The sequence below is a fragment of the Anser brachyrhynchus genome (genome assembly GCF_964034855.1).
Source record: "Anser brachyrhynchus genome assembly, contig: SCAFFOLD_79, whole genome shotgun sequence".
Lineage (NCBI taxonomy): Eukaryota > Metazoa > Chordata > Aves > Anseriformes > Anatidae > Anser > Anser brachyrhynchus.
The window spans coordinates 275195-297939 of record NW_027663906.1 but is presented as its reverse complement, the minus strand read 5'-3'; the positions used below and the strand labels follow the sequence as shown (position 1 = coordinate 297939).

General features: G+C 47.9%; 2 long non-coding RNA genes across 3 annotated transcripts in view; one reads left to right on the top strand and one right to left on the bottom strand.

Moving 5' to 3' along the window:
- The window catches only part of LOC308186676, a 34176-nt gene extending 16524 nt beyond the window's left edge, over positions 1 to 17652 (top strand). Inside the window, exons 3-4 of the long non-coding RNA XR_013944185.1 lie at positions 5506 to 5670; positions 17084 to 17652. This is a non-coding gene — a long non-coding RNA (uncharacterized lncRNA). The remainder of the gene's footprint in view (positions 1 to 5505; positions 5671 to 17083) is intronic.
- The window catches only part of LOC308186674, a 413864-nt gene that overhangs the window by 376576 nt on the left and 14543 nt on the right, over positions 1 to 22745 (bottom strand). The window contains exon 1 of one of the 2 annotated variants that reach the window (XR_013944181.1): positions 2291 to 2393. The exons of the other annotated variant lie outside the window; for it this stretch is intronic. This is a non-coding gene — a long non-coding RNA (uncharacterized lncRNA). Of the gene's footprint in view, positions 1 to 2290; positions 2394 to 22745 lie in introns of those variants that run through there. 2 annotated transcript variants of the gene reach the window in all.

Below are 22745 nucleotides of genomic sequence, written 5' to 3'. Positions count from 1 at the left end.
TCTGTCACCTGCCACTGGGAGTGAAAATTCATTATAAACTTTAAAATCCCCCTGAGCCTAAAAATAGACCAATACTCAATAACATTTCTTCCAATCGCCCTATTTGTAACATGATCAATCCTACAATTCGCCATATGATACATGGCCTCAGAGCCATACGTAACAAAATTTTTCACCTACCTACTGACATTCCTAGTCGCCATACTCCTCCTAACAACCGCAAACAACATATTCCTCCTATTCGTAGGCTGGGAAGGAGTACGAATCATGTCCTTCCTTCTCATCGGCTGATGACAAGGCCGAGCAGATGCCAACACCGCCGCCCTACGAGCCGTAATCTACAACCGAATCGGAGACATCGGACTGATCCTGAGCATAGCATGACTAGCTTCAACATTCAACACCTGAGAGATCCAACAAGCCGTACACCCCCACCAAACCCCAATCCTCCCCCTCATAGGATTAATCCTCGCAGCCGCAGGAAAATCCGCCCAATTTGGACTCCACCCATGACTGCCCGCAGCAATAGAAGGCCCCACCCCAGTATCAGCCCTACTGCACTCCAGTACCATAGTAGTAGCCGGAATCTTCCTGCTCATCCGCATGCACCCCCTGCTAGCCACCAACCAGACAGCCCTAACTGCCTGCCTATGCCTAGGTGCTCTATCAACCCTATTCGCTGCCACATGCGCCCTAACCCAAAATGACATCAAAAAAATCATTGCTTTCTCAACATCCAGCCAACTAGGACTAATAATAGTCACTATCGGACTAAACCTCCCACAACTAGCCTTCCTACACATCTCAACCCATGCCTTCTTTAAAGCCATACTATTCCTATGCTCAGGGTCTATCATCCACAACCTAAACGGAGAACAAGATATCCGAAAGATAGGAGGCCTACAGAAAATACTCCCAGTCACTACTTCCTGCCTAACCATCGGAAACCTGGCGCTGATAGGAACCCCATTCCTAGCCGGATTCTACTCAAAAGACCTCATCATCGAAAGCTTAAACACATCATACCTAAATACTTGAGCCCTACTCCTAACCCTTATAGCCACAGCATTCACCGCAACCTACAGCATCCGCATAACCATCCTAGTCCAAGCTGGACAAACCCGAATCCCCCCAATAGTATCAATAAACGAAAACAACCCACTAATCACCGCCCCCCTAACCCGACTCGCCCTAGGCAGCATTACAGCAGGAATAATCATTACCTCTTTCATCACACCAACCAAAACCCCCCCAATAACCATACCCCTTATCACCAAAACCGCTGCCATCCTCATAACAATCCTAGGAATCATCCTAGCCCTAGAACTATCGAACATAACACACACCCTCACTCACCCCAAACCAAACCCCCTCATAAACTTCTCCTCTGCATTAGGGTACTTCAACCCCCTAGTACACCGATTCTTCTCCAAAAACCTACTAGAAAAGGGACAAAACATTGCCCTACACTTGATCGACCTCTCCTGACTCAAAAAAATAGGGCCAGAGGGCCTTGCTGAACTACAAGTAGCCGCAAGCAAAGCCGCAACCTCAATACACACAGGGCTAATTAAGGCCTACCTAGGATCCTTCGCCCTCTCCATCCTGGTAATAATCCTAATAACACACAGACTCACTAATGGCCCCTAACATCCGCAAATCCCATCCCCTACTAAAAATAATCAACAACTCCCTAATCGACCTACCCGCCCCCTCCAACATCTCTGCCTGATGAAACTTCGGCTCCCTTCTAGCCATCTGCTTAGCCACACAAATCCTAACAGGCCTGCTACTAGCCATACACTACACCGCAGACACTTCACTCGCCTTCTCCTCAGTAGCTCACACATGCCGAGACGTCCAGTACGGATGGCTCATCCGCAACCTCCACGCCAACGGTGCTTCGCTCTTCTTTATCTGCATCTACTTACACATCGGACGAGGCCTCTACTACGGCTCCTACCTATACAAAGAAACCTGAAACACAGGAGTAATCCACCTACTCACCCTAATAGCAACTGCCTTCGTAGGGTATGTCCTACCATGAGGACAAATGTCATTCTGAGGGGCCACCGTAATCACCAACCTATTCTCAGCCATCCCGTACATTGGGCAAACTCTAGTAGAATGAGCCTGAGGAGGATTCTCAGTAGACAATCCAACCTTAACCCGATTCTTCGCCATCCACTTCCTACTGCCCTTCCTAATTGCAGGAATCACCCTAGTCCACCTAACCTTCCTACACGAATCAGGCTCAAATAACCCACTAGGAATCGTATCAGACTGCGACAAAATCCCATTCCACCCATACTTCTCCATTAAAGACAGCTTAGGGCTTACCCTAATAATCACCCCTCTAATAGCACTAGCCCTATTTTCACCGAACCTCCTGGTTCTTGGAATCCTAGTTGGGAGTGGTTGGCCACATGAGATGTACAGGATTTTTACCTGTGATTTAGTCTTGACAAGGCTATGTAATTGGTTTACTAACGTCTCATAAGAAAGAAGCATGAGCGGTTAATGCAGTTGGCTTGAAACCCATCCCCAGTGGTGCAAGTGCACTCTCTGAACTCACTGAAGTGCATCCCCAGTGGTGCCAGTGCACTCTCTGCACTCACTGCACTGCATCCCCAGTGGTGCCAGTGCAATCTCTGGACTCACTGCAGAGCATCCCCAGTGGTGCCAGTGCACTCTGTGGACTCACTGTAGTGCATCCCCAGTGGTGCCAGTGCACTCTCTGGACTCACTGCACTGCATCCCCAGTGGTGCCAGTGCAATCTCTGGACTCACTGCAGTGCATCCCCAGTGGTGCCAGTGCACTCTCTGGACTCACTGCACAGCATCCCCAGTGGTGCCAGTGCATTCACTGGACTCACTGGACTGCATCACCAGTGGTGCCAGTGCACTCTCTGGACTCACTGCACTGCATCCCCAGTGGTGCCAGTGCACTCTCTGGACTCACTGCACTGCATCCCCAGTGGTGCCAGTGCAGTCTCTGGACTCACTGCAGTGCATCCCCAGTTTTGCCAGTGAAGTCTTTGGACTCACTGCACTGCATCCCCAGTGGTGCCAGTGCACTCTCTGGAGTCACTGAAGTGCATCCCCAGTGGTGCCAGTGCACTCTCTGGACTCACTGCAGTGCATCCCCAGTGGTGCCAGTGCACTCTCTGGACTCACTGCACTGCATCCGCTCATGATCGGAGGATTCGGCAACTGAGTAGTCCCCCTCATAATCGGTGCCCCCGACATAGCATTCCCGCGAATAAACAACATAAGCTTTTGACTCCTCCCCCCATCATTCCTCCTCCTCCTAGCCTCATCCACTGTAGAAGCTGGCGCCGGCACAGGCTGAACTGTCTACCCTCCCCTAGCAGGTAACCTTGCCCACGCCGGAGCTTCAGTAGACCTGGCTATCTTCTCACTCCACTTAGCCGGTATCTCCTCCATCCTTGGGGCCATCAACTTTATCACCACAGCCATCAACATAAAACCCCCCGCACTCTCACAATACCAAACCCCACTATTTGTCTGATCCGTACTAATTACCGCCATCCTACTCCTTCTATCACTCCCCGTACTCGCCGCCGGTATTACAATATTACTAACTGATCGAAACCTAAACACCACATTCTTCGACCCCGCTGGAGGAGGAGACCCAATCCTGTACCAACACCTATTCTGATTCTTCGGACACCCAGAAGTCTATATTCTGATCCTACCGGGGTTCGGAATCATCTCACACGTAGTCACGTACTACTCAGGCAAAAAGGAGCCCTTCGGCTACATGGGAATAGTCTGAGCCATACTATCCATCGGCTTCCTAGGATTCATCGTCTGAGCTCACCACATGTTTACAGTAGGAATAGACGTTGATACCCGAGCCTACTTTACATCAGCCACTATAATCATTGCCATCCCTACCGGAATCAAAGTATTTAGCTGACTAGCCACCCTGCACGGAGGAACAATCAAATGAGACCCCCCCAATACTATGAGCTCTAGGATTTATCTTCCTATTTACCATCGGAGGATTAACAGGAATCGTTCTTGCAAACTCTTCCCTAGACATCGCCCTGCACGACACGTACTACGTAGTTGCCCACTTCCACTACGTCCTATCCATAGGCGCCGTCTTTGCCATTCTAGCAGGATTTACTCACTGATTCCCACTACTCACTGGGTTTACCCTACACCAAACATGAGCAAAAGCCCACTTCGGGGTAATATTTACAGGAGTAAACCTAACGTTCTTCCCCCAGCACTTCCTAGGCCTAGCAGGAATACCCCGACGATACTCGGACTATCCCGACGCCTACACACTATGAAACACCATTTCCTCCATCGGCTCCCTAATCTCAATAGTAGCCGTAATCATACTAATATTCATCATCTGAGAAGCCTTTCCGGCCAAACGAAAAGTCCTACAACCAGAACTAACTACCACAAACGTTGAATGAATCCACGGCTGCCCTCCCCCATACCATACTTTCGAGGAACCGGCCTTCGTCCAAGTACAAGAAAGGAAGGAATCGAACCCTCACATGCTGGTTTCAAGCCAACTGCATTAACCGCTCATGCTTCTTTCTTATGAGACGTTAGTAAACCAATTACATAGCCTTGTCAAGACTAAATCACAGGTAAAAATCCTGTACATCTCATGTGGCCAACCACTCCCAACTAGGATTCCAAGACGCCTCATCACCCATCATAGAAGAACTCGTTGAATTCCACGACCACGCCCTAATCGTTGCCCTAGCTATCTGCAGCCTAGTTCTCTACCTTTTAGCCCACATACTAACAGAAAAACTCTCGTCCAATGCTGTAGACGCCCAAGAAGTAGAGCTGATCTGGACAATCCTACCTGCTATCGTCCTGGTACTCCTCGCCCTCCCATCCCTACAAATCCTCTACATAATGGACAAAATCGATGAACCAGACCTCACCCTAAAAGCCATCGGCCACCAATGATACTGAAGCTACGAATACACAGACTTCAAAGACCTATCATTCGACTCCTACATAGTGCCCACCCCAGACTTACCCAACGGCCACTTCCGACTGCTAGAAGTTGACCACCGCGTAGTTATCCCAATAGAATCCCCCATCCGCGTGATCATTACTGCAGGAGACGTACTCCACTCCTGAGCAGTCCCAACGCTCGGAGTTAAAACAGACGCAATCCCAGGCCGACTAAACCAAACTTCATTCATTACCACCCGGCCTGGGATTTTTTACGGACAATGCTCAGAAATTTGCGGGGCTAATCACAGCTACATACCCATTGTAGTAGAATCAACCCCACTCCCACATTTCGAGGCCTGATCGTCCCTTCTATCATCATCCTAATCATTAAGAAGCTATGCAACAGCACTAGCCTTTTAAGCTAGCCAAAGAGGGACTTCCCCCTCCTTAATGATATGCCACAGCTTAACCCCGCACCATGATTTTCAATCATAATTATAACCTGATTAACCCTAGCACTCCTCATCCAACCAAAACTACTAGCCTTCACCACAACCAACCCCCCATCAAATAAGACCTCCCTCACTACCAAACCCACACCATGATCCTGACCATGAACCTAAGCTTCTTTGACCAATTTTCCAGCCCCAATCTATTCGGCATCCCCTTAATCCTACTATCCCTACTCTTCCCAGCCCTACTATTCCCGTCCCCAAACAACCGATGAATCAACAACCGCCTTTCTACTATCCAAACATGACTCCTTCACCTAATCACAAAACAACTAATAGTCCCACTCAACAAAAATGGCCACAAATGAGCCATAATATTTACATCCCTAATAATCATACTTCTTACAATCAACCTTCTAGGCCTCCTTCCATATACATTCACCCCAACCACCCAACTATCTATGAACATAGCCCTAGCCTTCCCACTATGGCTCGCCACACTACTAACAGGCCTACGAAACCAACCATCAGCCTCTTTAGCCCACCTATTACCCGAAGGTACCCCTACACCCCTAATCCCCGCACTAATCCTGATCGAAACAACCAGCCTACTAATCCGCCCCCTAGCCCTCGGAGTCCGCCTTACAGCCAACCTTACAGCAGGACACTTACTCATCCAACTCATCTCTACAGCCTCCATTGCATTAATACCCACCCTTCCTGCAGTATCCATCCTAACAATAATCATCCTACTACTCCTAACCATCCTAGAAGTAGCAGTAGCCATAATCCAGGCCTACGTCTTCGTGCTCCTTCTAAGCCTATACTTACAAGAAAACATCTAATGGCACACCAAGCACACTCATACCACATAGTTGACCCAAGCCCTTGACCAATCTTCGGGGCAGCCGCCGCCCTACTCACAACCTCAGGATTAATCATGTGATTCCACTACAACTCATCCATACTACTAACCCTAGGCCTCATCTCAATACTCCTAGTAATACTCCAATGATGACGAGACATTGTACGAGAAAGCACCTTCCAAGGCCATCACACTCCCACAGTCCAAAAAGGCCTACGATACGGCATAATCCTTTTCATCACATCCGAAGCATTCTTCTTCTTAGGGTTCTTCTGAGCGTTCTTCCACTCGAGCCTGGCCCCAACCCCAGAACTAGGAGGCCAATGACCCCCAACAGGAATTAAACCACTCAACCCGATAGAAGTCCCCCTACTAAACACAGCCATCCTACTAGCCTCAGGCGTTACCGTAACGTGAGCCCATCACAGCATCACAGAAGGAAACCGAAAACACGCCATCCACGCCCTAACCCTAACGATCCTCCTGGGATTCTACTTCACAGCCCTACAAGCAATAGAATACCACGAAGCCCCATTCTCAATCGCCGATAGCGTCTACGGATCTACCTTCTTCGTTGCCACTGGATTCCACGGACTCCACGTAATCATCGGATCCTCCTTCCTGACCGTCTGCCTCTTCCGACTGATCAAGTTCCACTTTACATCAGACCACCACTTCGGATTCGAGGCAGCAGCCTGATACTGACACTTTGTAGACGTCATCTGACTATTCCTCTACATAACCATCTACTGATGAGGATCTTGCTCTTCTAGTATATTAATTACAATTGACTTCCAATCTCTAGAATCTGGTATAAACCCAGAGGAGAGCAATGAACGCACTCATGTTCATATTCGCCCTATCATCAATCCTAAGCGCCGCCCTAACCGCATTAAACTTCTGACTCGCCCAAATAAACCCCGACTCAGAGAAACTCTCACCGTACGAATGTGGATTCGACCCACTTGGATCTGCTCGATTACCATTCTCAGTCCGATTCTTCCTCAGTAGCCATCCTGTTCGTCCTATTCGACCTAGAAATCGCCCTCCTACTCCCCCTGCCATGAGCCGTCCAACTCCAATCCCCCCTAATGACCCTCACCTGAACTGTAGTGATCCTCCTTCTCCTAACACTCGGACTGGCCTACGAGTGAATTCAAGGGGGCCTAGAATGAGCAGAATAACAGAAAGTTAGTCTAACCAAAAAGATAGCTGGTTTCGACCCAGCAGATTACAGCCAACCCTGTAACTTTCTTATGTCGCCCCTACATTTAAGCTTCTACTCAGCCTTCATTTTCAGCGGACTAGGACTAGCCTTCCACCGAACCCACCTAGTATCCGCCCTACTATGCCTTGAAAGCATAATATTATCGATATTCGTAGGCCTATCAATATGATCCATCGAAAACCAAGTCTCCTCATTCACCATGGTACCAATTCTCATGCTAACCTTCTCAGCGTGTGAGGCGGGCACAGGCCTGGCCATCCTAGTAGCCTCCACCCGCACACATGGCTCCGACCATCTACACAACCTAAACCTCCTGCAATGCTAAAAATCATCCTACCCACAATCATACTTCTTCCAACAGCCCTGCTGTCTCCACCAAAATTTCTATGGACTAACACCACCTTATACAGCCTCCTAATCGCTGCCCTAAGCCTACAGTGATTAATCCCAACCTACTACCCCTACAAATTTTTATCCAACTGAACAGGAATTGACCAAATCTCATCCCCCCTCCTAGTACTATCCTGCTGACTACTCCCACTCATAACCATAGCAAGCCAAAACCACCTGCAACAAGAACCCCTACAACGCAAACGAATCTTTATCTCAACCTTAGTCGCAGTCCAGCCATTCATCCTACTAGCCTTTTCCACCACAGAACTAGCACTATTTTACATCTCATTTGAAGCAACCCTCATTCCCACCCTAATCTTAATCACCCGATGGGGGAACCAACCAGAACGCCTAAGCGCTGGCATCTACCTGCTATTCTACACGCCAGTAAGCTCTCTACCCCTGCTAATCACAATCATACACCTATACGTGAAAATTGGCACCCTGCACCTGCCAACCCTACAACTAACCCACCCAACCCTATCCACCTCATGGACGGGAATACTATCAGGTCTAGCACTGCTCATAGCATTCATAGTAAAAGCCCCACTATACGGCCTACACCTCTGACTGCCAAAAGCCCACGTAGAAGCACCCATCGCAGGCTCAATACTCCTCGCCGCCCTACTACTAAAGCTAGGAGGATACGGAATTATACGAGTCACTCTATTTATGGGCCCACTGTCCAACCTCCTGCACTACCCCTTCCTAACCCTGGCCCTATGAGGCGCCCTAATGACTAGCTCAATCTGCCTACGACAGACAGACCTAAAATCACTAATCGCTTATTCATCCGTTAGCCACATAGGCCTAGTTATCGCCGCAGGAATAATCCAAACCCACTGATCATTCTCAGGGGCAATGATCCTAATAATTTCCCATGGACTAACTTCCTCCATACTATTCTGCCTAGCCAACACAAACTATGAACGTACGCACAGCCGAATTCTACTACTCACACGAGGCCTACAACCTCTCCTACCACTCATAGCTACCTGATGATTGCTGGCCAATCTAACAAACATAGCCTTACCCCCAACAACAAACCTCATAGCAGAGCTAACCATTATAATCACCTTATTCAACTGATCTGCCTTCACGATCATCCTAACAGGAATCGCAACCCTACTAACCGCCTCCTACACCTTATTCATACTACTAATGACCCAACGAGGCTCAATCCCCTCCCACATCACATCTATGCAAAACTCAACCACGCGAGAACACCTGCTCATAACACTCCACATTATCCCAATATTCCTCCTAATCCTCAAACCCGAACTGATCTCCGGAATCCCCTCATGCAAGTATAGTTTAAACCAAACATTAGACTGTGATTCTAAGAATAGAAGTTCAAACCTTCTTACCTGCCGAGGGGAGGGTTTAACCAACAAGAGCTGCTAACTCTTACATCTGAGCCTAAAACCTCAGCCCCCTTACTTTTAAAGGATAACAGCAATCCACTGGTCTTAGGAACCACCCATCTTGGTGCAAATCCAAGTAAAAGTAGTGAACCCCACACTACTAATCAACTCCCTCACACTACTCACGCTGACAATCCTCCTAACCCCAATCATCCTGCCATTTCTATTTAAAAACTTTAAAAACACCCCACAAGCCACCACCCGCGCTGTTAAAACCGCATTCCTAATTAGCCTAGCCCCTACAACCGCATTCATCTACTCGGGAGTAGAATCTGTCACCTGCCACTGGGAGTGAAAATTCATTATAAACTTTAAAATCCCCCTGAGCCTAAAAATAGACCAATACTCAATAACATTTCTTCCAATCGCCCTATTTGTAACATGATCAATCCTACAATTCGCCATATGATACATGGCCTCAGAGCCATACGTAACAAAATTTTTCACCTACCTACTGACATTCCTAGTCGCCATACTCCTCCTAACAACCGCAAACAACATATTCCTCCTATTCGTAGGCTGGGAAGGAGTACGAATCATGTCCTTCCTTCTCATCGGCTGATGACAAGGCCGAGCAGATGCCAACACCGCCGCCCTACGAGCCGTAATCTACAACCGAATCGGAGACATCGGACTGATCCTGAGCATAGCATGACTAGCTTCAACATTCAACACCTGAGAGATCCAACAAGCCGTACACCCCCACCAAACCCCAATCCTCCCCCTCATAGGATTAATCCTCGCAGCCGCAGGAAAATCCGCCCAATTTGGACTCCACCCATGACTGCCCGCAGCAATAGAAGGCCCCACCCCAGTATCAGCCCTACTGCACTCCAGTACCATAGTAGTAGCCGGAATCTTCCTGCTCATCCGCATGCACCCCCTGCTAGCCACCAACCAGACAGCCCTAACTGCCTGCCTATGCCTAGGTGCTCTATCAACCCTATTCGCTGCCACATGCGCCCTAACCCAAAATGACATCAAAAAAATCATTGCTTTCTCAACATCCAGCCAACTAGGACTAATAATAGTCACTATCGGACTAAACCTCCCACAACTAGCCTTCCTACACATCTCAACCCATGCCTTCTTTAAAGCCATACTATTCCTATGCTCAGGGTCTATCATCCACAACCTAAACGGAGAACAAGATATCCGAAAGATAGGAGGCCTACAGAAAATACTCCCAGTCACTACTTCCTGCCTAACCATCGGAAACCTGGCGCTGATAGGAACCCCATTCCTAGCCGGATTCTACTCAAAAGACCTCATCATCGAAAGCTTAAACACATCATACCTAAATACTTGAGCCCTACTCCTAACCCTTATAGCCACAGCATTCACCGCAACCTACAGCATCCACATAACCATCCTAGTCCAAGCTGGACAAACCCGAATCCCCCCAATAGTATCAATAAACGAAAACAACCCACTAATCACCGCCCCCCTAACCCGACTCGCCCTAGGCAGCATTACAGCAGGAATAATCATTACCTCTTTCATCACACCAACCAAAACCCCCCCAATAACCATACCCCTTATCACCAAAACCGCTGCCATCCTCATAACAATCCTAGGAATCATCCTAGGCCCCTCATGTACAGGGCCACACCCCTCTAACGGCGCAAGCTTACATAGAAACATTATTAACAGACCTAGACAGATACAAAAACCCCTACAAGACCACGTATTAACTAACCCTGTTAACCCGACTCAGGAGCGCCTATAAGAGCGATTAAAATCTGTGAAAGGAACTCGGCAAATTAATAAGGCCCGACTGTTTACCAAAAACATAGCCTTCAGCAAATTAAACAAGTATTGAAGGTGATGCCTGCCCGGTGACTTAGGTTTAACGGCCGCGGTATCCTAACCGTGCAAAGATAGCGCAATCAATTGTCCCATAAATCGAGACTTGTATGAATGGCTAAACGAGGTCTTAACTGTCTCTCACAGATAATCAGTGAAATTGATCTCCCCGTGCAAAAGCGGGGATGTGAACATAAGACGAGAAGACCCTGTGGAACTTAAAAATCAACGACCACCGCGAATCCTCAATCAACCCCACTGGGGCCACTACCATCGCAGAGCCTGGTCGATATTTTTCGGTTGGGGCGACCTTGGAGGAGAACAAATCCTCCAAAAACAAGACCATACCTCTTTACCTAGAGCTACCCCTCAAAGTGCTAACAGTGACCAGACCCAATATAATTGATTAATGGACCAAGCTACCCCAGGGATAACAGCGCAATCCCCCTCAAGAGCCCATATCGACAGGGGGGTTTACGACCTCGATGTTGGATCAGGACATCCTAATGGTGCAGCCGCTATTAAGGGTTCGTTTGTTCAACGATTAACAGTCCTACGTGATCTGAGTTCAGACCGGAGCAATCCAGGTCGGTTTCTATCTATGACACACTCTCCCCAGTACGAAAGGACCGGGAAAGTGGGGCCAATACCACAAGCACGCCCCCCCCCCCGCTCTAAGCAGTGAAACCAACTAAACCGTGAAGAGGGCCTTCCCCCACCACTTTCAATCCTAGAAAAGGACCAGCTAGAGTGGCAGAGCCCGGCAAGTGCAGAAGGCTTAAGCCCTTTTCCCAGAGGTTCAAATCCTCTCCCTAGCTTCACCCATGATTCAAATAACAACACTAAGCTGCCTCGTTATATCCCTCCTATACATCATCCCAATCCTGATTGCCGTAGCCTTCCTAACCCTAGTAGAACGGAAAATCCTAAGCTACATACAATCCCGCAAAGGCCCTAACGTTGTCGGGCCTTTTGGCCTACTTCAACCATTTGCGGACGGACTGAAACTATTTACCAAAGAGCCCATCCGACCCTCTACCTCTTCCCCACTTCTATTCATTCTGATACCAATACTAGCCCTTGTCCTAGCCCTCACCACTTGAGCACCACTACCACTCCCATTTCCCCTAGCAGATCTAAACCTCGGAGTTCTCTTCCTAATAGCCATGTCAAGCCTAGCCGTCTACTCAGTCCTATGATCAGGCTGAGCCTCGAACTCAAAATACGCACTAATCGGAGCCCTACGGGCAGTAGCACAGACCATTTCATACGAAGTGACACTGGCCATAATCCTGCTATCAATAATCATACTAAGCGGAAGCTACACACTCAGCTCCTTTGCCGTCGCACAGGAGCCTCTATACTTCATTTTCTCCTCATGACCCCTAGCAATAATATGATACGTATCCACCCTAGCAGAGACAAACCGAGCTCCTTTTGACCTCACAGAGGGCGAATCTGAGCTAGTCTCAGGGTTTAACGTTGAATACGCCGCAGGACCCTTCGCCTTATTCTTCCTAGCTGAATATGCGAACATTATGCTAATAAATACACTTACAGCCATCATATTCCTAAACCCAAGCGCCCTAGGGCCACCCACAGAACTATTCCCCGTCATCCTAGCCACAAAAGTCCTCCTACTATCTTCTGGTTTCTTATGGGTCCGAGCTTCATACCCACGATTCCGATATGACCAACTAATGCACCTACTATGAAAAAACTTCCTACCCCTCACACTAGCTCTGTGCCTCTGACACATCAGCATACCTATCTGCTATGCAGGCCTACCTCCTTACATAAGGAAATGTGCCTGAACTACAAAGGGTCACTATGATAAAGTGAACATAGAGGTATAACAGCCCTCTCATTTCCTGTTGACCTTAGAAAAGTAGGAATTGAACCCACACAAGAGAAATCAAAATTCTCCATACTTCCCTTATATTATTTTCTAGTAGAGTCAGCTAATCAAGCTATCGGGCCCATACCCCGAAAATGATGGTTTAACCCCCTCCTCTACTAATGAACCCTTACGCGACCCCAATCATAACCTTCAGCCTCATCTTGGGCACCACAATCACAATTTCCAGCAACCACTGAGTTCTGGCCTGGACAGGACTGGAGATCAACGCACTAGCCATCATTCCCCTAATTGCCAAATCCCACCACCCACGAGCAGTAGAAGCCGCAACGAAATACTTCCTAACCCAAGCAGCTGCTTCCGCCCTGGTCCTATTCTCTAGCATAACCAATGCCTGAGTCACCGGCCAATGAGACATCACACAAATAAACCACCCAACCTCCTGTCTACTACTGACAGCAGCAATCGCTATTAAACTGGGCCTAGTGCCATTTCACTTCTGATTCCCAGAAGTACTACAAGGATCGCCACTAATAACAGCCCTGCTACTCTCGACCCTCATAAAATTCCCCCCACTAACCCTGCTCCTACTAACATCCAAATCCCTCGACCCAGCTCTACTCACCGCCATGGCCCTAGCCTCAACAGCACTAGGAGGCTGAATAGGACTGAACCAAACACAAACACGCAAAATCCTAGCCTTCTCGTCCATCTCCCACTTAGGCTGAATCGCCATCATCCTAGTTTACAGCCCCAAATTGGCCTTACTTACCTTCTACCTATACACAATCATAACATCAGCCGTATTCCTAGCCCTTAACAAAATCAAAGCCCTTAACCTATCCATGATCACAACCTCATGAACAAAAACCCCAGTGCTAAACGCCACCCTAATACTAGTACTTTTATCCCTAGCAGGCCTCCCCCCATTAACAGGCTTTATACCAAAGTGACTTATCATCCAAGAACTAACTAAACAGGAAATAACACCAGCAGCCATGGCAATTGCCATGCTATCACTGCTCAGCCTCTTCTTCTACCTACGCCTCGCATACCACTCAACAATTACCCTTCCCCCCAACTCCTCTAACCACATAAAACAATGATACACTAGCAAAGCCCCAAGCACACCTACTGCGGTCCTTGCCTCACTATCAATCCTCTTACTTCCCCTGTCCCCAATAATACATGCCATTGTCTAGAAACTTAGGATAACACCCCAAACCGAAGGCCTTCAAAGCCTTAAATAAGAGTTAAACCCTCTTAGTTTCTGCACATTAAGACTTACAGAATATTAACCTGTATCTTCTGAATGCAAGTCAGACGCTTTAATTAAGCTAAAGCCTCCCTAGACAGATGGGCTTCGATCCCACAAAACTCTAGTTAACAGCTAAATGCCTAAACCAATTGGCTTCTGCCTACAAAGACCCTGACGCACCCTAGTGCGCATCGATGAGCTTGCAACTCAACATGAATTTCACTACAGAGCCGATAAGAAGAGGAATTAAACCTCTGTAAAAAGGACTACAGCCTAACGCTTCAACACTCAGCCATCTTACCCGTCACCTTCATCAACCGATGACTATTTTCCACTAACCATAAGGATATTGGCACCCTGTACCTCATCTTCGGGGCATGAGCAGGAATAGTCGGCACCGCACTCAGCCTATTAATCCGCGCAGAACTAGGACAACCAGGAACTCTCCTAGGCGACGACCAAATTTACAATGTAATCGTTACCGCTCACGCCTTTGTAATAAGCTTCTTTATAGTCATACCCATCATGATCGGAGGATTCGGCAACTGATTAGTCCCCCTCATAATCGGTGCCCCCGACATAGCATTCCCGCGAATAAACAACATAAGCTTTTGACTCCTCCCCCCATCATTCCTCCTCCTACTAGCCTCATCCACTGTAGAAGCTGGCGCCGGCACAGGCTGAACTGTCTACCCTCCCCTAGCAGGTGACCTTGCCCACGCCGGAGCTTCAGTAGACCTGGCTATCTTCTCACTCCACTTAGCCGGTATCTCCTCCATCCTTGGGGCCATCAACTTTATCACCACAGCCATCAACATAAAACCCCCCGCACTCTCACAATACCAAACCCCACTATTTGTCTGATCCGTACTAATTACCGCCATCCTACTCCTTCTATCACTCCCCGTACTCGCCGCCGGTATTACAATATTACTAACTGATCGAAACCTAAACACCACATTCTTCGACCCCGCTGGAGGAGGAGACCCAATCCTGTACCAACACCTATTCTGATTCTTCGGACACCCAGAAGTCTATATTCTGATCCTACCGGGGTTCGGAATCATCTCACACGTAGTCACGTACTACTCAGGCAAAAAGGAGCCCTTCGGCTACATGGGAATAGTCTGAGCCATACTATCCATCGGCTTCCTAGGATTCATCGTCTGAGCTCACCACATGTTTACAGTAGGAATAGACGTTGATACCCGAGCCTACTTTACATCAGCCACTATAATCATTGCCATCCCTACCGGAATCAAAGTATTTAGCTGACTAGCCACCCTGCACGGAGGAACAATCAAATGAGACCCCCCCAATACTATGAGCTCTAGGATTTATCTTCCTATTTACCATCGGAGGATTAACAGGAATCGTTCTTGCAAACTCTTCCCTAGACATCGCCCTGCACGACACGTACTACGTAGTTGCCCACTTCCACTACGTCCTATCCATAGGCGCCGTCTTTGCCATTCTAGCAGGATTTACTCACTGATTCCCACTACTCACTGGGTTTACCCTACACCAAACATGAGCAAAAGCCCACTTCGGGGTAATATTTACAGGAGTAAACCTAACGTTCTTCCCCCAGCACTTCCTAGGCCTAGCAGGAATACCCCGACGATACTCGGACTATCCCGACGCCTACACACTATGAAACACCATTTCCTCCATCGGCTCCCTAATCTCAATAGTAGCCGTAATCATACTAATATTCATCATCTGAGAAGCCTTTTCGGCCAAACGAAAAGTCCTACAACCAGAACTAACTACCACAAACGTTGAATGAATCCACGGCTGCCCTCCCCCATACCATACTTTCGAGGAACCGGCCTTCGTCCAAGTACAAGAAAGGAAGGAATCGAACCCTCACATGCTGGTTTCAAGCCAACTGCATTAACCGCTCATGCTTCTTTCTTATGAGACGTTAGTAAACCAATTACATAGCCTTGTCAAGACTAAATCACAGGTAAAAATCCTGTACATCTCATGTGGCCAACCACTCCCAACTAGGATTCCAAGACGCCTCATCACCCATCATAGAAGAACTCGTTGAATTCCACGACCACGCCCTAATCGTTGCCCTAGCTATCTGCAGCCTAGTTCTCTACCTTTTAGCCCACATACTAACAGAAAAACTCTCGTCCAATGCTGTAGACGCCCAAGAAGTAGAGCTGATCTGGACAATCCTACCTGCTATCGTCCTGGTACTCCTCGCCCTCCCATCCCTACAAATCCTCTACATAATGGACAAAATCGATGAACCAGACCTCACCCTAAAAGCCATCGGCCACCAATGATACTGAAGCTACGAATACACAGACTTCAAAGACCTATCCTTCGACTCCTACATAGTGCCCACCCCAGACTTACCCAACGGCCACTTCCGACTGCTAGAAGTTGACCACCGCGTAGTTATCCCAATAGAATCCCCCATCCGCGTGATCATTACTGCAGGAGACGTACTCCACTCCTGAGCAGTCCCAACGCTCGGAGTTAAAACAGACGCGATCCCAGGCCGACTAAACCAAACTTCATTCATTACCACCCGGCCTGGGATTTTTTACGGACAATGCTCAGAAATTTGCGGGGCTAATCACAGCTACATACCCATTGTAGTAGAATCAACCCCACTCCCACATTTCGAGGCCTGATCGTCCCTTCTATCATCATCCTAATCATTAAGAAGCTATGCAACAGCACTAGCCTTTTAAGCTAGCCAAAGAGGGACTTCCCCCTCCTTAATGATATGCCACAGCTTAACCCCGCACCATGATTTTCAATCATAATTATAACCTGATTAACCCTAGCACTCCTCATCCAACCAAAACTACTAGCCTTCACCACAACCAACCCCCCATCAAATAAGACCTCCCTCACTACCAAACCCACACCATGATCCTGACCATGAACCTAAGCTTCTTTGACCAATTTTCCAGCCCCAATCTATTCGGCATCCCCTTAATCCTACTATCCCTACTCTTCCCAGCCCTACTATTCCCGTCCCCAAACAACCGATGAATCAACAACCGCCTTTCTACTATCCAAACATGACTCCTTCACCTAATCACAAAACAACTAATAGTCCCACTCAACAAAAATGGCCACAAATGAGCCATAATATTTACATCCCTAATAATCATACTTCTTACAATCAACCTTCTAGGCCTCCTTCCATATACATTCACCCCAACCACCCAACTATCTATGAACATAGCCCTAGCCTTCCCACTATGGCTCGCCACACTACTAACAGGCCTACGAAACCAACCATCAGCCTCTTTAGCCCACCTATTACCCGAAGGTACCCCTACACCCCTAATCCCCGCACTAATCCTGATCGAAACAACCAGCCTACTAATCCGCCCCCTAGCCCTCGGAGTCCGCCTTACAGCCAACCTTACAGCAGGACACTTACTCATCCAACTCATCTCTACAGCCTCCATTGCATTAATACCCACCCTTCCTGCAGTATCCATCCTAACAATAATCATCCTACTACTCCTAACCATCCTAGAAGTAGCAGTAGCCATAATCCAGGCCTACGTCTTCGTGCTCCTTCTAAGCCTATACTTACAAGAAAACATCTAATGGCACACCAAGCACACTCATACCACATAGTTGACCCAAGCCCTTGACCAATCTTCGGGGCAGCCGCCGCCCTACTCACAACCTCAGGATTAATCATGTGATTCCACTACAACTCATCCATACTACTAACCCTAGGCCTCATCTCAATACTCCTAGTAATACTCCAATGATGACGAGACATTGTACGAGAAAGCACCTTCCAAGGCCATCACACTCCCACAGTCCAAAAAGGCCTACGATACGGCATAATCCTTTTCATCACATCCGAAGCATTCTTCTTCTTAGGGTTCTTCTGAGCGTTCTTCCACTCGAGCCTGGCCCCAACCCCAGAACTAGGAGGCCAACGACCCCCAACAGGAATTAAACCACTCAACCCGATAGAAGTCCCCCTACTAAACACAGCCATCCTACTAGCCTCAGGCGTTACCGTAACGTGAGCCCATCACAGCATCACAGAAGGAAACCGAAAACACGCCATCCACGCCCTAACCCTAACGATCCTCCTGGGATTCTACTTCACAGCCCTACAAGCAATAGAATACCACGAAGCCCCATTCTCAATCGCCGATAGCGTCTACGGATCTACCTTCTTCGTTGCCACTGGATTCCACGGACTCCACGTAATCATCGGATCCTCCTTCCTGACCGTCTGCCTCTTCCGACTGATCAAGTTCCACTTTACATCAGACCACCACTTCGGATTCGAGGCAGCAGCCTGATACTGACACTTCGTAGACGTCATCTGACTATTCCTCTACATAACCATCTACTGATGAGGATCTTGCTCTTCTAGTATATTAATTACAATTGACTTCCAATCTCTAGAATCTGGTATAAACCCAGAGGAGAGCAATGAACGCACTCATGTTCATATTCGCCCTATCATCAATCCTAAGCGCCGCCCTAACCGCATTAAACTTCTGACTCGCCCAAATAAACCCCGACTCAGAGAAACTCTCACCGTACGAATGTGGATTCGACCCACTTGGATCTGCTCGATTACCATTCTCAGTCCGATTCTTTCTCAGTAGCCATCCTGTTCGTCCTATTCGACCTAGAAATCGCCCTCCTACTCCCCCTGCCATGAGCCGTCCAACTCCAATCCCCCCTAATGACCCTCACCTGAACTGTAGTGATCCTCCTTCTCCTAACACTCGGACTGGCCTACGAGTGAATTCAAGGGGGCCTAGAATGAGCAGAATAACAGAAAGTTAGTCTAACCAAAAAGATAGCTGGTTTCGACCCAGCAGATTACAGCCAACCCTGTAACTTTCTTATGTCGCCCCTACATTTAAGCTTCTACTCAGCCTTCATTTTCAGCGGACTAGGACTAGCCTTCCACCGAACCCACCTAGTATCCGCCCTACTATGCCTTGAAAGCATAATATTATCGATATTCGTAGGCCTATCAATATGATCCATCGAAAACCAAGTCTCCTCATTCACCATGGTACCAATTCTCATGCTAACCTTCTCAGCGTGTGAGGCGGGCACAGGCCTGGCCATCCTAGTAGCCTCCACCCGCACACATGGCTCCGACCATCTACACAACCTAAACCTCCTGCAATGCTAAAAATCATCCTACCCACAATCATACTTCTTCCAACAGCCCTGCTGTCTCCACCAAAATTTCTATGGACTAACACCACCTTATACAGCCTCCTAATCGCTGCCCTAAGCCTACAGTGATTAATCCCAACCTACTACCCCTACAAATTTTTATCCAACTGAACAGGAATTGACCAAATCTCATCCCCCCTCCTAGTACTATCCTGCTGACTACTCCCACTCATAATCATAGCAAGCCAAAACCACCTGCAACAAGAACCCCTACAACGCAAACGAATCTTTATCTCAACCTTAGTCGCAGTCCAGCCATTCATCCTACTAGCCTTTTCCACCACAGAACTAGCACTATTTTACATCTCATTTGAAGCAACCCTCATTCCCACCCTAATCTTAATCACCCGATGGGGGAACCAACCAGAACGCCTAAGCGCTGGCATCTACCTGCTATTCTACACGCCAGTAAGCTCTCTACCCCTGCTAATCACAATCATACACCTATACGTGAAAATTGGCACCCTGCACCTGCCAACCCTACAACTAACCCACCCAACCCTATCCACCTCATGGACAGGAATACTATCAGGTCTAGCACTGCTCATAGCATTCATAGTAAAAGCCCCACTATACGGCCTACACCTCTGACTGCCAAAAGCCCACGTAGAAGCACCCATCGCAGGCTCAATACTCCTCGCCGCCCTACTACTAAAGCTAGGAGGATACGGAATTATACGAGTCACTCTATTTATGGGCCCACTGTCCAACCTCCTGCACTACCCCTTCCTAACCCTGGCCCTATGAGGCGCCCTAATGACTAGCTCAATCTGCCTACGACAGACAGACCTAAAATCACTAATCGCTTATTCATCCGTTAGCCACATAGGCCTAGTTATCGCCGCAGGAATAATCCAAACCCACTGATCATTCTCAGGGGCAATGATCCTAATAATTTCCCATGGACTAACTTCCTCCATACTATTCTGCCTAGCCAACACAAACTATGAACGTACGCACAGCCGAATTCTACTACTCACACGAGGCCTACAACCTCTCCTACCACTCATAGCTACCTGATGATTGCTGGCCAATCTAACAAACATAGCCTTACCCCCAACAACAAACCTCATAGCAGAGCTAACCATTATAATCACCTTATTCAACTGATCTGCCTTCACGATCATCCTAACAGGAATCGCAACCCTACTAACCGCCTCCTACACCTTATTCATACTACTAATGACCCAACGAGGCTCAATCCCCTCCCACATCACATCTATGCAAAACTCAACCACGCGAGAACACCTGCTCATAACACTCCACATTATCCCAATATTCCTCCTAATCCTCAAACCCGAACTGATCTCCGGAATCCCCTCATGCAAGTATAGTTTAAACCAAACATTAGACTGTGATTCTAAGAATAGAAGTTCAAACCTTCTTACCTGCCGAGGGGAGGGTTTAACCAACAAGAGCTGCTAACTCTTACATCTGAGCCTAAAACCTCAGCCCCCTTACTTTTAAAGGATAACAGCAATCCACTGGTCTTAGGAACCACCCATCTTGGTGCAAATCCAAGTAAACATAGTGAACCCCACACTACTAATCAACTCCCTCACACTACTCACGCTGACAATCCTCCTAACCCCAATCATCCTGCCATTTCTATTTAAAAACTTTAAAAACACCCCACAAGCCACCACCCGCGCTGTTAAAACCGCATTCCTAATTAGCCTAGCCCCTACAACCGCATTCATCTACTCGGGAGTAGAATCTGTCACCTGCCACTGGGAGTGAAAATTCATTATAAACTTTAAAATCCCCCTGAGCCTAAAAATAGACCAATACTCAATAACATTTCTTCCAATCGCCCTATTTGTAACATGATCAATCCTACAATTCGCCATATGATACATGGCCTCAGAGCCATACGTAACAAAATTTTTCACCTACCTACTGACATTCCTAGTCGCCATACTCCTCCTAACAACCGCAAACAACATATTCCTCCTATTCGTAGGCTGGGAAGGAGTACGAATCATGTCCTTCCTTCTCATCGGCTGATGACAAGGCCGAGCAGATGCCAACACCGCCGCCCTACGAGCCGTAATCTACAACCGAATCGGAGACGTCGGACTGATCCTGAGCATAGCATGACTAGCTTCAACATTCAACACCTGAGAGATCCAACAAGCCGTACACCCCCACCAAACCCCAATCCTCCCCCTCATAGGATTAATCCTCGCAGCCGCAGGAAAATCCGCCCAATTTGGACTCCACCCATGACTGCCCGCAGCAATAGAAGGCCCCACCCCAGTATCAGCCCTACTGCACTCCAGTACCATAGTAGTAGCCGGAATCTTCCTGCTCATCCGCATGCACCCCCTGCTAGCCACCAACCAGACAGCCCTAACTGCCTGCCTATGCCTAGGTGCTCTATCAACCCTATTCGCTGCCACATGCGCCCTAACCCAAAATGACATCAAAAAAATCATTGCTTTCTCAACATCCAGCCAACTAGGACTAATAATAGTCACTATCGGACTAAACCTCCCACAACTAGCCTTCCTACACATCTCAACCCATGCCTTCTTTAAAGCCATACTATTCCTATGCTCAGGGTCTATCATCCACAACCTAAACGGAGAACAAGATATCCGAAAGATAGGAGGCCTACAGAAAATACTCCCAGTCACTACTTCCTGCCTAACCATCGGAAACCTGGCGCTGATAGGAACCCCATTCCTAGCCGGATTCTACTCAAAAGACCTCATCATCGAAAGCTTAAACACATCATACCTAAATACTTGAGCCCTACTCCTAACCCTTATAGCCACAGCATTCACCGCAACCTACAGCATCCGCATAACCATCCTAGTCCAAGCTGGACAAACCCGAATCCCCCCAGTAGTATCAATAAACGAAAACAACCCACTAATCACCGCCCCCCTAACCCGACTCGCCCTAGGCAGCATTACAGCAGGAATAATCATTACCTCTTTCATCACACCAACCAAAACCCCCCCAATAACCATACCCCTTATCACCAAAACCGCTGCCATCCTCATAACAATCCTAGGAATCATCCTAGGCCCCTCATGTACAGGGCCACACCCCTCTAACGGCGCAAGCTTACATAGAAACATTATTAACAGACCTAGACAGATACAAAAACCCCTACAAGACCACGTATTAACTAACCCTGTTAACCCGACTCAGGAGCGCCTATAAGAGCGATTAAAATCTGTGAAAGGAACTCGGCAAATTAATAAGGCCCGACTGTTTACCAAAAACATAGCCTTCAGCAAATTAAACAAGTATTGAAGGTGATGCCTGCCCGGTGAC